The sequence below is a fragment of the Alexandromys fortis genome, unplaced genomic scaffold, assembly GCF_014885135.2.
Source record: "Alexandromys fortis isolate MF-2015 unplaced genomic scaffold, M_Fortis_MF-2015_v1.1 scaffold_226, whole genome shotgun sequence".
Classification (NCBI taxonomy): Eukaryota; Metazoa; Chordata; class Mammalia; order Rodentia; family Cricetidae; genus Alexandromys; species Alexandromys fortis.
This window is the reverse complement of record NW_026068117.1, coordinates 1,928,509-1,938,624: the sequence shown is the minus strand read 5'-3', so window position 1 is coordinate 1,938,624 and position 10,116 is coordinate 1,928,509.

The window sequence follows — 10,116 nt, the reverse complement described above, 5'->3', positions numbered from 1 at the left end:
CACGAGTCATAAAGTGAACCTTATGTATGACTCACTTTGTCACACTACAGCTCTTTGCTCTTGCTATTTTATTTTGTGGGGATGTTGCAAGGGAAGAGAATATATTTGAAGGGATGGGAAATTACTGGGATTGAGAGCACAATATGAAAGACACAAATAATAAGAAAATTGTAATGTTTAAAAAGCAAAACAAATAACAATAGCCAGTTATAATGAATAATCTAAACTCGTGTCTATCCACTGTACAGGAGAGCATAATCCAAGAACAATTCCATGTTTTCTTTCTTTCTTTCTTTCTTTCTTTCTTTCTTTCTTTCTTTCTTTCTTTCTTTCAGATTTCTGTCTCTTCCCCGCCACCGCCTCCCATTCCCCCCCCCAATCAAGTCCCCCTCCCTCATTAGCCCAAATATCAATCAGGGTCCCTGCCCTCTGGGAAGTCCAAGGACCATCCACCTCCATCCAGGTCTAGTAAGGTGAGCATCCAAACTGACTAGGCTCCCACAAAGCCAGTACATGTCGTAGGATCAAAAACCCATTGCCATTGTTCTTGAGTTCTCATAGGCATCCTCCTGAATATTAACCTTCATCTAGCGATGAAAGGAGACAGAGACAGAGACCCGCATTGGAGCACCGGACAGAAATCTCAAGGTCCAAATGAGGAGCAGAAGGAGAGAGAACACGAGCAAGGAACTCAGGACCGCGAGGGGTGCACCCACACACTAAGAGAATGGATGTTCTATCGGGAACTCACCAAGGCCAGCTGGCCTGGGTCTGAAAAAGCCTGGGATAAAACCAGACTTGCTGAACAATTCCATGTTTTCAAAGAAACTGAGGTCACAAGACTCTTGTCCTGGTTGCTTGGAGTTTTCTCAGAAGCACTCAGAAGTCTCCTCACAGGACTCCATTCTTAGACCATGCTTATACTTCATCCTAGAGTCGTCCTTTTATATTTATGCATACTTCATTTTTATATTAAAGTGAAAATTCTGTATATGAGCTAAAACAGGAGATAGTTTAAGATAATATTACAGGAATAGTTACAGAGCTGGTTAGGGTTGGCTGTGCACCTTTAATCTTAGCATTCAGGAGGCAGAAACAGGCAGCTCTTTGGGAGTTGGAGACCAGTCTTGTCTACATACAGAACAGTCAGGGATATTGGAGCTATATAGAGAGACATGTCTCAAAAAATAGTTATAGAACACCTTTGCACAACAAAATGGTAGAAAAATAGTCTGTGGGATGCATAAATAGTGCTGTATGAGAAATTTAGTCATTCCCTTGCCTTTTCCAGTTTTACTCTACTCTTTTTTGGGGGTGGGGATTAGACAGGGTTTCTCTGTGTAACAGTCTTAGCAGTCCTGAAAACAGCTCTTGTAGATCAGGCTGTCCTTGAACTCACAGAGATCCACCTGCCTCTGTCTCCTAATTCCTGGGATTAAAGGCATGCGCCTCCACCACCAGGCTAAGTTTTACTCTTTATAAGACTAGAATAGGTAAAGATATTTTGTAATGTTCATGACCGAAATCTTAAACAGTGGACCCAAACTGGTGTTCTTAAGTTTTGAACAAGGATTTAGAATTTCTATATTTAGAAGAAAATATAGGTAAATGTTATCTTTTAAAAATACTTCTTTTACTGTGTGATATATAATAACCTTTTACATTTTAAAAACACAAGTAAAATATGTGGGTGCAAATGACTAGATGATATCTTAGAAAAGTTTTATCATGAATTATTTGGTAGTCAACTTTTTATCTTCTATGTTATAACAGATGTAACTGAGAGTATTCCTCTTTTATCTGATTATACTCTCATCTTTTACTGGTGGAGAGATGATGAGTTGACTTATTCCAATACATGTAAATTATGTCAAATCCATAAACCTTGTGATTCCGGAGCTTATTCAGTGTTGTCACTTTGGGAAGGAGAGCAACACTGCTTCAAAATTGCTGAGGTGATATGAGTGATACTTATGTAAATTAGCCATATACAATAGATAGAAGAATCAGTTGATCATCTGTCTATTAAAAGCCTAAGGGATATTTTTAGTTGCAAATAACCACTTTCTAATATTGTTATTATTATCATTAGTTTTAAGTTCGGAGTTTTCTGTAGTGAGTTCCTATAAAACAGGGGCTGAACATTCTTTTTAAATAGTACCAGTGTCTTACAAAACAAACAAAACCCAAGCAAATGAAGAATTCAACCTGCCTCATGAATAAAGTAATTGCTTAAATTTCTTTCCCACTGTGAGTTTTTATTTCTTTATTGTCTTCTTAAACGCAACCATGCAATCAATACACTAATTACATTTCCAATACCCTTGCCTTTGAATTTTGTCCCACAAATGCACCTACATGAAACAGCCAAAACAATTAGTCAATTGACTGATTACTGTTGACTGCCACATCACCTACCTATTTGACCATAATCTGGTGCCTATTGAAATGAAATGTTTTTGTATTTGAAGGCATGATTCTTGACTTCATGACTTAAGTTCAATTGCCATATTTACATATTAAGCTATCTTCAGGTAACTTTGTAATTGTTTTTAGCAAACAAAATTATTGAGAAATACCAATCAAACTGAGTGTCTAGTAAAATACTTATTTGGATGTAGTCCAAGATATTATTCTTGATAATGAGAGGAAGGAAAATGAAGCAAACTGATTTCCAGTAAATATGATTTGACCCTGTAAAGTGGTCCAATATGTTTTTGTTAATTATAGATTAATATGACTGTGCTGTTTTGTTATAGAACTAAGATAAGGTGTGGGTGTGTGTTTGTGTGTAAATGACAGAAATTTCAATTTCAGCACTGGGGAGATCGGTCATTCAGTAATGGGCTTGCTTGTTTCTTACTTTCCCTACTTCTATGATAAAATACACTGACAAGTCATTTCAAGAAGAAGCAGTTTCTTTTGATCACAATTCAAGCATAAAGTTCATCATGGAAATGTCTCAATGCCTCAGGAACTTGAGGCACCTGGCCACATTGTATCAATAATCAAGAGGAAAGCAATAAATGCTTGTGGTCAGCTCATTTCTCTTTTGTTACAGACCTAGATCCCAGACCTCAAATGATGCCACATGTAGTTGATCTTCCCACCACAACCCAATCATGATAATCCTCCACATACATGTCTAGAGGCCTGCCTCCCAGCCAATCTTAGATCACATCAAGTTGGCACTTGAGATTAGCCACTAATTGTGCAAGTTTGAAGATCAGAGTACGATCCCCAGCAAACACACAACTAAAAAGCCAGATGTGGCAGTGTGCACTTGGCAATCCAGAGCTGGGAAAGTAGACAAAAGAGAAATCCTGAGGCTTACTGGCCAGCCACAATAGCCTAATTTGTGTGCCCTAAATCCCAATGCAAGACTCTGTCACAGATAAGAAAGAGGATGATTCTTGAGGAATGACACTCAAAATTGACTTTTTATCTCCACACCTGAGCACATACATGTTGAAATAGGAGCGGCGGGGCTGCGTCCCCGGCACCCGGCCGCCAGCATGGCTAGCTTATGCCCAGAAATAATTACACAGAAACTGTATTCTTTCAAACACTGCCTGGCCCGGCTAGTTCCAGCCTCTTATTGGTTAGCTCTTACATATTGTTCTAACCCATTTCTAATATTCTGTGTAGCCCATGAGCTGGCTTACCAGGGAGGATCTTAACCTGTGTCTGTCTGGAGTGGGAGAATCATGGCAACTCCTCACTCAGCTTCTTTTTCCCAGCATCCTGTTCTGTTTTCTCCGCCTACCTAAGGGTTGGCCTATCAAATGGGCCTAGGCAGTTTCTTTATTAATAAGAAATCACTCCCACATCACATACATGCAGAGTTATGCTAACATACACATAATCATGCATGCATACATATACATAAAATAAACAGAAAATTTAATTTCAGGTCTGAGGCAAAATCCTGAGTATTGCATCTGAGAAAATAAATGTTATTTTTCATTTAAATAATAATTGTTAGAATTTTATGATGTGTTCATGTATTCTCAAAAATTTAATCTAATTCAGAAAAGATTCTTAAAATTCAAAAATGTTTTAAAACATTATGTTATGTGTGCATGTTTATGAGCTTGTACATGTTTATGTGGAGGTAGAGTCAAGTGCATACACACTGCAACAAATGTGCAGGTTCAAGAACAACCTCGTGTGTTGGTCCTTGCCTTCCACATCAAGAGAGCAGCTCTTTTTTGTATATCACTGTGTAAGCCATCTTAGTTGGCTCATGAACTTCTGGAGACTCTCCAGTCTTTGGCTCCCATGTAGCAATAGAAGCACTGAGATTGCCGACATGAAATACTGTCCCTGCATTTACTGTGGGTTCTGGGGATTTGAACTCAGGTCATCATGCTTGCAGAGCAAGTACTTTACCTCTCTACTGAGACAACTCCATTGCCATCAGAACATAATTTTATTTTATTTCAAGACAGGGTATCATTTGACCAAGGCTGGCCTCAAATTTGATATATAACAGAATAGCTCTCATTCACTTGCCTCAACCTCACAAGTTGCTGGCCTGTGCCATAGTGCCCTATTTTATATTTTGCTGTAGATCAAACCCAAGACCTCATGTATGCAAGGCAATAAGTCTTACCAACTGCACTACATTTCCAGCAAAACATAATATTAAAATAGAAGTTTTTATTATAATAACCCTACTGTTTAAAAATGAAGCCTTCATGTGTACTGCTGGGAAAAGATTGGGTATGGCCATCTCTCCAGGATCTCAGTTTGATTCAGCTTTAATGACCAATTTATTCATTTGGAGGAAATTATGCACATAAAATTAATCTTCTTAGGATTTTCTGTAGCCTACAGAGTCAAATTGAGATTATCTGAAATTTATGGGGAATCAGCAAGAAGGTTTTCTAAAACTATTTTTTCCTTTGTTTTTTGTGGCTATTCTGGTTTAAAAATGCTTCTCAGAAAACACACATATGCACACACAAAAAAAAAAAAGAAAAGAAAAAGAAACCAAACCAAAACAACAAAAACAGTACCAAGTCCTTGAGTCTCCTATAAAGTAAATATGAAGGTAAAGTTTTCAGATGAAATTAGAGTATAAGGTCTCACTGAGCATGAGAAAGAATTTTTTTAAAGCTAAAGGGAAAAGCCAGACAACCAAGATACCAGATTTTTAGAAGTTAGCTGTGAAGCACCTTTATTTGTTTTGATACCCATGCCCATCCATCACTTTATCTCTCTTTTTGCTTTCTGATGAAGATGTGCCCCTTTCAGACTCTAAAACGTCTTGATCTTATTAACGCTTACTTTTTTAAAAATCAAGAATGTTTTACTTTCTTCATCAGTAATTATCCCTCACATCAGATACTCTCAATTAAAAAGTCTTGCGTAAAGTAGCCGCATGTATACTTTCCGTGTTATCTTAGCCTTTGGCAGTGCAAGGCACTGTCTGTGTACTTAACAGCATGGTTTTTGCTATGCTTGGTAAAACAATACCACATGTGCATGTGATGCCAAGCAGAGACCTGAAATGGGCTGTGGTATTGAGCCTGCTGTATGAAGTAAGGTACACAGCATGGGTACTGATACTTACCTTGCTAATACACAAGTAACTAGCCCTCAGAAATGAGAACTAGTCCAGGGACCATCAGTTGACTACAGATTCACGAATGAATGTGTAGGGTTAGATAATGCGGTGATCTACCTTCAAGCTGATCTCACAGAATAATCAAATATTGGTGCTCATTTGTTAGAAAACTACATCCATTCTAAATTTACTAAATTTCCATGTCAGTTACTTCTTCTACTTATTGTCAACTATATTTTTCCTCAGATAATATCCACATACTCATATAAACAAGGTGAGTGATAGAAATTCAACGGAAAAGAAAATCATAGACAATAACATACAACCAATAACACGAATGGAGAAAATTATTATTTTACAAAGAAATTCATGTTAAAAAATGTGCTGAATGCCAGGAATGTGCAAGCTAATGCATAAACCTTCCAGGAGATAGTAACTCATCAAAACAAATGTAGTTTGGGCTCTATTGTAGATATGGGAATAGAGGATCAGAGAGTTTGAAGAGATCATTGTAACATTACAGTAAATTCTGAACATAAATCTAATCTTATCAATATAAACCAGGAATCAGATAACAGGGTAAACACTTGAAGGAATATCAAAACACAGAGTCACAATCCCTTCCTACCTCTTCTATTCCTCTGACCAAAAAGGCTGAAATTCTGTCTCAGCCCTGCCGTACTACTTCCTGTTCTCTCTCTACAGTTCAACAAAACCTCTATGGTCAGCTAGTGACTGACTCTGCCCTCTGACTCCAAGCAAGCTTAATGTGTCAGAACACAACGAAAATATCACACAGCATTTGACCTCATCTCTTCCTTTAGAGACTTTGCTCTTAGAATGAAATTCATTGTACTTTATTTTAAGACCATTTATCAAGAAACCTAGGAGTATAGTTTTAATTCTGACACAAACTTTTGAACAATGAGAAGGCAAGTCACCTTTATGTATCTTTGTAGTCCCATGTAGTATTATTTGCTGTGATCCACAAAGAGTCTTTACGGATAGTGACTATTGAATCAGTATGATTTTCTAGGACCATGGTGTATCTTGTGGTAAGATTATTATCCATTATCCATTACTTACACTTGTGTCATGCCTTGTTCTTCAGTATCTGTTCTTTCCCATGAGTAAACTGAAATCTTGAAGACTATTTTTGTCTTCTTTATGAAATCTAGTATCATATCAAACATTAATTCTAAATTTTCTGACTGACAATTAATCATTCCCTTATGTTTAGTTATTGCTCCTCAAAAAAATATTATCTTTGAGGACTCTGTGGGACCAGGCATGAGTCTGGGACCTCTGTGAGAATAAGCCCGAGCCAGGATCTCTGTAGGTTGGGGACCTCCAAGCCAGTAGACAGGAACCAAAGACCTCTGTGGATGCAAGTGTGAATCTGGGACCACCATGGGAGTAGGCCTGAGCCAGGACCTCTGCAGGTTGGGGCACAAGTCTGGGACATCCAAGGGAGTAGGCAGGAACCAGAGATCTCTGTGGGTCTGAGCATGAGTCTGGTACCTCTGTGGGAATAGGCCTGAGCCAGGACCTCGAGCAAAGCAGGGCCAAGGCAAAAACCTCAGGAGAAAGAGCTCCAAGCAAGCAGTCTCCATGGGAGCAGGCCTGAATGACCCCTGGTATTGCAGAGTGTACCTTGGGAGCTTTGAGCAACTTCAAGGGACATTGAGTGACCAATGGGGTAACTGGAACCATGGCCCTGACTGCACCACAAGGAGCAACCATCTAAGTTTTGGATCCACTGGCACCTGGAAGATGGATCGCCAGAGTCACACAAATCCGCAACTACAACAATCAGAGGAAACGATGGGTAGACAAGGTAAGAACACATACAACACCATGAAGAGCAAAACAACACCAGTAAAAATTAGTGGCCTACAACAGCAAGACTTCAAGAACCAAATATAAATGAAACAGAAAAAATGACCTAAAAATAACTTTAGGAGACTGTTTGAGGCCCTTACAGAGGAAATGAAAAATTCCCTCAAAGAAATGGTGGAAAAGGAAAACAAAAAAATTGGAAGACATCAACAAATCTCTCAAAGAAAACCAAGAAAAAGCAGTCAAACATATGAAAGAAACTCTTCAAGACTTGAAAACTGAAATAGAGACAATAAAGAAAACACAAGCACAGGGAATTATAGAAACAGAAATCATGAGAGAGAAATGAGTAACTACAAATGAAAGCATAAGCAGCAGAATACAAGAGATGGAAGAAGAGAATCTCAAGCGCTGACGGCACAATAGAGGAAATTGACTCATTGGTCAATGAAAACATTACATCTAACAAAAGATTATCACAAAATATCCAGGAAATATAGAAGGAGAAGTCCAACTCAAAATCACAGAAAATATGTTTAACAAAATTATAGAAGAAAACTTTTCCAACTTAAAGAAAGATGTGCCTATGAAGATACAAGAAGCTTACAGAATGCCAAATAGATCAGATAAAAAAGTCCCCTTGCCATATAATAATAAAAACACTAAACATACAGAATAAAGAATGAATATTAAGAGCTGCAAAGGAAAAAGGCCAAGTAGCCAGTCACCAAAGAAGAACAAAACAAGATATTCCATGACAGAACCAGATCTAACCAATACCTAGGCACAAACCCAGCCCTACATAAAATATTAGAAGGGAAACTACAAGTCAATAAAGTTGGCCACACAAAAACACAGATAATAGATGATGTCACAGCAGCAAATCCCAAAGGGAAAAACACACACAATAATATCATCAACAATGAAAACTGAAATAACAGAAGATAGCAATCACTGGTCATTAATATAATATAATCTTAATATAAATGAACTCAACTTACTTATAAAGAGACACAGTTAACAAATTGGATACGAAAACAGAATCCATACTTTTGCTGCATACAAGAAAGACACTTCAACCTTAACGACAGACATTGTCTCAGAGAAAAGGGTTGGGGAAAATTTTTCCTATCAAATGGACCTAAGAAACAAGCTGATGCAGGTATCCTAATATCTAACAAAATAGACTTCAAACTAAAATCAATCAAAAGAGACAAAGGAGGACATTTCATATTAGTCATAGAAAAAATTCATCGAGAGGAAATCTCAATACTGAACATTTATGCCCCTCTTAGGTAAAAGAAACACTTCTAAAGCTTAAACCACACATTAAACCCCACACACTAATAGTGGGAAACATCAACACTCCACTCTCACCACTGGACAGATCTGTTAGACAAAAAATTAAGAAATAAAGGATATAAAAGATGTTATGACTCAAATGGACTTAACAGATATCTATAGAACATTCCATTAAAATGTAAAAGAATATACCTTTGTCTCTTTTTCTCAGTACCTTGTGGACCCCCCCCCTCTGGTTTTTGAGACCAGGTTTTCCCTGTTTCCCTGTGTAACAGTCCTAGCTGCCCTGGAACTAGCTCTTGTAGACCATGCTGGCCTTGAACTCACAGGGATTCACCTGCCTCTGCCTCTGGAGTGCTGGGATTAAAGGCATGCGCCACCACCTGGCCTTTTCTTTTTTCTTTTTCTTTTCTCTTCTTCTTTTTTTTTTCTTTTGGAACCTTCTCAAAAACTGAACACATACTAAGTAGCAAAACAAATCTCAACAGATACAAAAAAAAATTGGAATAACTCCATGTATCTTATCAGAACTCCATGGCTTAAACTTAGAATTGAACAGCAACACTAATTCCAGAAAGCCCACAAACACATGGAAATTAAACAATGCTCACCTGAGCATCAGTGGATCAAGGAAGAAATAAAGAAATAATTAAAGACTTCCTAAAATTAAATGAAAAAGAGCACACAACATACACAAATTTATGGGACACAGTGAAAGCAGTGTTAAGAGGAAAGCTCATAACAATAAATGCCTACATAGAGAAGCTAGAAAAATTCCACATTAGAATATCAACAGAACATTTAAAGCTCTAGAGCTAAAAGAAGCAAACTCACCCAGAGGAACTAGACGGCAGGAAATAAATTGTGAGCTGAAATCAACAAATTAGAAACAAAGAAAACAATACAAAGTACCAATGAGATAAATAGTTGGTTCTCTGAGAAAATCAACAAAATAGACAAAACTTTGCCCAAACTAACGAAAAAACAGAAGGAAAATAGCCAAATTAACAAAATCAGAAATGAAAAAGGAGTCATAACAAAAGACATGGAGGAAATCCAGAGAATCATTAGATCATATTTCGAAAACCTGTACTCCACAAAATTGGAAAACTTGAAATAGACAACTTTCTGTATAAATATTACTTACCAAAATTAAATCAAGACCAGATAAGCAAATTAAATAGACATATAACTGCTAAAGAAATAGGAACAGTCATTAAAAGCCTCCCAATGAAAAAAAGCCCAGGACCAGATGGTTTCAGCTCCGAATTCTACAAGATTTTCAAAGAAGAACTAATACCAATACTCCCCAAATTGTTCCATGCACTAGAAACAGAAGGAAGATTGCCAAACTCTTTTTATGAGTCTACAATTACCATGGTACTCAAACCACATGAAGACAT